This window comes from Eschrichtius robustus, chromosome 7 (genome assembly GCF_028021215.1).
Source record: "Eschrichtius robustus isolate mEscRob2 chromosome 7, mEscRob2.pri, whole genome shotgun sequence".
NCBI classification, from domain to species: Eukaryota; Metazoa; Chordata; class Mammalia; order Artiodactyla; family Eschrichtiidae; genus Eschrichtius; species Eschrichtius robustus.
Window position 1 is genome coordinate 59,816,361 of NC_090830.1, and position 7,239 is coordinate 59,823,599.

Consider the following 7,239-nt stretch of genomic DNA (forward strand, 5'->3'; position numbering starts at 1 on the left):
CCCAGGAAAGAGAAAAATGGATAAAGAAGTTGTGCTCCTTATGTACAATGGAATATCACTCAGCCATGAAATCAACGTCATAAGGCTAGTAGCAGCATGATGAGTGGATTTAGGTACGACGATTCTAAGTGAAATAAGTCACACAGAAAAAGACACTTATCATAAGATATCACTTATAGAGGGAATGTAAAAACCGCTACCCTTGAACTGAATTACAAAACAGAACAGAGTCACACGGTTAGAAAACACACTATGGCTGCCTAACGGGAAAGGTGAGGTGGGGTGTTTCATAAAACAAGGGTTTCAAATTAGCTCAGATACCGTTCCATAAACCCAATATGTAATAGACAAGACCTACTCCTTGCTCAGTGAACTGGACTCAACACCCCCTATTCACCGCCCAAGAATATATCTGACTTGTAAGAATCTCAACACCTATGTATTGATATCTCTCTGTAAGTGAGTCAAGTGGGTGTAAAGCTGCATAAACACAGCAGTGAAAATCAGCTAAACCCCATTATAAAACTCAATTAATTTTAAAAACCCGTGAAACAAAGACAGTGAAAGAGAGAGAAATTCTTACAAAATTCGTTCAGGGGCTGTGATGCCACCTGGATTGACCATATCTAGACCCGCAGCTGATTGCGACATAAGGGTGGACACTCTTGGGGCTGAGAGGTTTGGTGAGGTTGGGTGAGCAAACGCAGACGCTTTAAAGTAATACTGCGTGGTACCCATCCCATGGGTCCCAAATCTCCAGGTTCAAGGGCATCTGCCTACATCGAAAACATGCATGAGAAACCCAGAAGATGGTCCACCGAGTGATCGGGAAAGGTTTCTAAAACGCACCTCCTTTCTCATCTCCTTGTGCTCGGGTTCGCCATTCCAGCCGCTTTACTAGCAATCTCCCTCCTTGGAGAATCAGCACCTTTAACCTCCTGTTCCATACAGGTTGCAATTTGTCCTGAGGATGAACGGGAAGAGGGGGAACCAAAGAGAGACTAGCTCTAGGTGTTGGGACAGGCACAGGTCACTCTATTTTCCCATCAGGAAGAAGAATTAACCACAGGCTCAGTCTGCCGCCCGGAAGCAGAATAGGGCCTAAAGCAATCCTGCGCTTTTGCGGCCAGCTCCCAAGAGAGCGAGTTGAAAAATGGAGCTCAGGGGCACTGCAATTCACAAACCTGCAGACTTATAAATGATAACTCTCGTCTACAAATATATTGAGGGAAGGCAACAAAGAGGATTTGAAAGCAAGGCAGAATTGCAGGAAACAGATTTCAGGAGGCAGATTCGAATCGCCTTTAAAGCACAGGAAAAGCGGCAAAACCTCGACAATGATGCCCTTGGCCAAAAGGGGCGTATGCGTTTTTTCCTGAATATATTCAGGAAAAAACGCATACGCACTTTTTGGCCAACCAAGCAACCTGGAAAGGCAAATCAGCGCTACAAAGAAGTCTCGCTTCCCATCGGTCAAAAGGGCCATGCTGAATAAAGTGTCAAAACCAGAAATGCAGGACAGGCCACGGAGAAACGGGAGCCTTGCTACGCTGATGGGCGCGATGGAAATTGCCAACAGCCACTCTGGAGAAGTGTACGGTGTGTCCTGAAACATTTACAAAACTCAGCTTAGAGAGCATAGGGCACTTCCACTCATGGGCGTATAAATTGGGAAAACTAAAAATCAGCAAGACACAAGCACCCCAAAGTTTAGGGCTGCTCTGTTGACAAGAACCTCCACTTCGTTACACCTTAAATATCCCAGGAAAGAGAAAAATGGATAAAGAAGTTGTGCTCCTTATGTACAATGCAATATCAGTCAGCCATGAAATCAACGTCATAAGGCTAGTAGCAGCATGATGAGTGGATTTAGGTACGACGATTCTAAGTGAAATAAGTCACACAGAAAAAGACACTTATCATAAGATATCACTTATAGAGGGAATGTAAAAACCGCTACCCTTGAACTGAATTACAAAACAGAACAGAGTCACACGGTTAGAAAACACACTATTGCTGCCTAACGGGAATGGTGAGGTGGGGTGATGCATAAAACAAGGGTTTCAAATTGGCTCAGATACCGTTCCATAAACCCAATACGTAATAGACAAGACCTACTCCTTGCTCAGGGAACTGGACTCACCACCCCCTATTCACCGCCCAGGAATATATCTGACTAGTAAGAATCTTAAAACCTATGTATTGATATCTCTCTGTAAGTGAGTCAAGTGGGTGTAAAGCTGCATAAACACAGCAGTGAAAAGCAGCTAAACCCCATTATAAAACTCAAATAATTTTAAAAACCCGTGAAACAAAGACAGTGAAAGAGAGAGAAATTCTTACAAAATTCGTTCAGGGGCTGTGATGCCACCTGGATTGACCATGTCTAGAACCGCAGCTGATTGAGACATAAGGGTGGACACTCTTAGGGCTGAGAGGTTTGGTGAGGTTGGGTGAGCAAACGCAGACGCTTTAAAGTAATACTGCGTGGTACCCATCCCATGGGTCCCAAATCTCCAGATTCAAGGGCATCTTCCTACATCGAAAACATGCATGAGAATCCCAGAAGATGGTCCACCGAGTGATCGGGAAAGGTTTCTAAAACGCACCTCATTTCTCATCTCCTTGTGCTCGGGTTCGCCATTCCAGCCGCTTTACTAGCAATCTCCCTCCTTGGAGAATCAGCACCTTTAACCTCCTGTTCCATACAGGTTGCAATTTGTCCTGAGGATGAACGGGAAGAGGGGGAACCAATGAGAGACAAGCTCTAGGTGTTGGGACAGGCACAGGTCACTCTATTTTCCCATCAGGAAGAAGAATTAACCACAGGCTCAGTCTGCCGCCCGGAAGCAGAATAGGGCCTAAAGCAATCCTGCGCTTTTGCGGCCAGCTCCCAAGAGAGCGAGTTGAAAAATGGAGCTCAGGGGCACTGCAATTCACAAACCTGCAGACTTATAAATGATAACTCTCGTCTACAAATATATTGAGGGAAGGCAACAAAGAGGATTTGAAAGCAAGGCAGAATTGCAGGAAACAGATTTCAGGAGGCAGATTCGAATCGCCTTTAAAGCACAGGAAAAGCGGCAAAACCTCGACAATGATGCCCTTGGCCAAAAAGGGCGTATGCGTTTTTTCCTGAATATATTCAGGAAAAAACGCATACGCCCTTTTTGGCCAACCAAGCAACCTGGAAAGGCAAATCAGCGCTACAAAGAAGTCTCGCTTCCCATCGGTCAAAAGGGCCATGCTGAATAAAGTGTCAAAACCAGAAATGCAGGACAGGCCACGGAGAAACGGGAGCCTTGCTACGCTGATGGGCGGGATGTAAAATGCCAACAGCCACTCTGGAGAAGTGTACGGTGTGTCCTGAAACATTTAAAAAACTCAGCTTAGAGAGCATAGGGCACTTCCACTCATGGGCGTATAAATTGGGAAAACTAAAAATCAGCAAGACACAAGCACCCCAGAGTTTAGGGCTGCTCTGTTGACAAGAACCTCCACTTCGTTACACCTTAAATATCCCAGGAAAGAGAAAAATGGATAAAGAAGTTGTGCTCCTTATGTACAATGGAATATCACTCAGCCATGAAATCAACGTCATAAGGCTAGTAGCAGCATGATGAGTGGATTTAGGTACGACGATTCTAAGTGAAATAAGTCACACAGAAAAAGACACTTATCATAAGATATCACTTATAGAGGGAATGTAAAAACCGATACCCTTGAACTGAATTACAAAACAGAACAGAGTCACACGGTTAGAAAACACACTATGGCTGCCTAACGGGTAAGGTGAGGTGGGGTGTTTCATAAAACAAGGGTTTCAAATTAGCTCAGATACCGTTCCATAAACCCAATATGTAATAGACAAGACCTACTCCTTACTCAGTGAACTGGACTCAACACCCCCTATTCACCGCCCAAGAATATATCTGACTAGTAAGAATCTCAACACCTATGTATTGATATCTCTCTGTAAGTGAGTCAAGTGGGTGTAAAGCTGCATAAACACAGCAGTGAAAAGCAGCTAAACCCCATTATAAAACTCAATTAATTTTAAAAACCCGTGAAACAAAGACAGTGAAAGAGAGAGAAATTCTTACAAAATTCGTTCAGGGGCTGTGATGCCACCTGGATGGACCATATCTAGACCCGCAGCTGATTGAGACATAAGGGTGGACACTCTTGGGGCTGAGATGTTTGGTGAGGTTGGGTGAGCAAACGCAGACGCATTAAAGTAATACTGCGTGGTACCCATCCCATCGGTCCCAAATCTCCAGGTTCAAGGGCATCTTCCTACATCGAAAACATGCATGAGAAACCCAGAAGATGGTCCACCGAGTGATCGGGAAAGGTTTCTAAAACGCACCTCCTTTCTCATCTCCTTGTGCTCGGGTTCGCCATTCCAGCCGCTTTACTAGCAATCTCCCTCCTTGGAGAATCAGCACCTTTAACCTCCTGTTCCATACAGGTTGCAATTTGTCCTGAGGATGAACGGGAAGAGGGGGAACCAATGAGAGACTAGCTCTAGGTGTTGGGACAGGCACAGGTCACTCTATTTTCCCATCAGGAAGAAGACTTAACCACAGGCTCAGTCTGCCGCCCGGAAGCAGAATAGAGCCTAAAGCAATCCTGCGCTTTTGCGGCCAGCTCCCAAGAGAGCGAGTTGAAAAATGGAGCTCAGGGGCACTGCAATTCACAAACCTGCAGACTTATAAATGATAACTCTCGTCTACAAATATATTGAGGGAAGGCAACAAAGAGGATTTGAAAGCAAGGCAGAATTGCAGGAAACAGCTTTCAGGAGGCAGATTCGAATCGCCTTTAAAGCACAGGAAAAGCGGCAAAACCTCGACAATGATGCCCTTGGCCAAAAAGGGCGTATGCGTTTTTTTCCGGAATATATTCAGGAAAAAACGCATACGCCCTTTTTGGCCAACCAAGCAACCTGGAAAGGCAAATCAGCGCTACAAAGAAGTCTCGCTTCCCATCGGTCAAAAGGGCCATGCTGAGTAAAGTGTCAAAACCAGAAATGCAGGACAGGCCACGGAGAAACGGGAGCCTTGCTACGCTGATGGGCGGGATGTAAATTGCCAACAGCCACTCTGGAGAAGTGTACGTTGTGTCCTGAAACATTTACAAAACTCAGCTTAGAGAGCATAGGGCACTTCCACTCATGGGCGTATAAATTGGGAAAACTAAAAATCAGCAAGACACAAGCACCCCAAAGTTTAGGGCTGCTCTGTTGACAAGAACCTCCACTTCGTTACACCTTAAATATCCCAGGAAAGAGAAAAATGGATAAAGAAGTTGTGGTCCTTATGTACAATGGAATATCACTCAGCCATGAAATCAACGTCATAAGGCTAGTAGCAGCATGATGAGTGGATTTAGGTACGACGATTCTAAGTCAAATAAGTCACACAGAAAAAGACACTTATCATAAGATATCACCGATAGAGGGAATGTAAAAACCGCTGCCCTTGAACTGAATTACAAAACAGAACAGAGTCACACGGTTAGAAAACACACTATGGCTGCCTAACGGCAAAGGTGAGGTGGGGTGATGCATAAAACAAGGGTTTCAAATTAGCTCAGATACCGTTCCATAAACCCAATACGTAATAGACAAGACCTACTCCTTGCTCAGGGAACTGGACTCAACACCCCCTATTCACCGCCCAAGAGTATATCTGACTAGTAAGAATCTTAAAACCTATGTATTGATATCTCTCTGTAAGTGAGTCAAGTGGGTGTAAAGCTGCATAAACACAGCAGTGAAAAGCAGCTAAACCCCATTATAAAACTCAATTAATTTTAAAACCCCGTGAAACAAAGACAGTGAAAGGGAGAGAAATTCTCACAAAATTCGTTCAGGCGCTGTGATGCCACCTGGATTGACCATATCTAGACCCGCAGCTGATTGAGACATAAGGGTGGACACTCTTGGGGCTGAGGGGTTTGGTGAGGTTGGGTGAGCAAACGCAGACGCTTTAAAGTAATACTGCGTGGTACCCATCCCATGGGTCCCAAATCTCCAGGTTCAAGGGCATCTGCCTACATCGAAAACATGCATGAGAAACCCAGAAGATGGTCCACCGAGTGATCGGGAAAGGTTTCTAAAACGCACCTCATTTCTCGTCTGATGGTGCTCGGGTTCGCCATTCCAGCTGCTTTACTAGCAATCTCCCTCCTTGCAGAATCAGCACCTTTAACCTCCTGTTCCATACAGGTGGCAATTTGAACTGAGGATGAACGGGAAGACGGGGAACCAATGAGAGACTAGCTCTAGGTGTTGGGACAGGCACAGGTCACTCTATTTTCCCATCAGGAAGAAGAATTAACCACAGGCTCAGTCTGCCGCCCGGAAGCAGAATAGGGCCTAAAGCAATCCTGCGCTTTTGCGGCCAGCTCCCAAGAGAGCGAGTTGAAAAATGGAGCTCAGGGGCACTGCAATTCACAAACCTGCAGACTTATAAATGATAACTCTCGTCTACAAATATATTGAGGGAAGGCAACAAAGAGGATTTGAAAGCAAGGCAGAATTGCAGGAAACAGATTTCAGGAGGCAGATTCGAATCGCCTTTAAAGCACAGGAAAAGCGGCAAAACCTCGACAATGATGCCCTTGGCCAAAAAGGGCGTATGCGTTTTTTCCTGAATATATTCAGGAAAAAACGCATACGCCCTTTTTGGCCAACCAAGCAACCTGGAAAGGCAAATCAGCGCTACAAAGAAGTCTCGCTTCCCATCGGTCAAAAGGGCCATGCTGAATAAAGTGTCAAAACCAGAAATGCAGGACAGGCCACGGAGAAACGGGAGCATTGCTACGCTGATGGGCGGGATGTAAATTGCCAACAGCCACTCTGGAGAAGTGTACGGTGTGTCCTGAAACATTTACAAAACTCAGCTTAGAGAGCATAGGGCACTTCCACTCATGGGCGTATAAATTGGGAAAACTAAAAATCAGCAAGACACAAGCACCCCAAAGTTTAGGGCTGCTCTGTTGACAAGAACCTCCACTTCGTTACACCTTAAATATCCCAGGAAAGAGAAAAATGGATAAAGAAGTTGTGGTCCTTATGTACAATGGAATATCACTCAGCCATGAAATCAACGTCATAAGGCTAGTAGCAGCATGATGAGTGGATTTAGGTACGACGATTCTAAGTCAAATAAGTCACACAGAAAAAGACACTTATCATAAGATATCACCGATAGAGGGAATGTAAAAACCGCT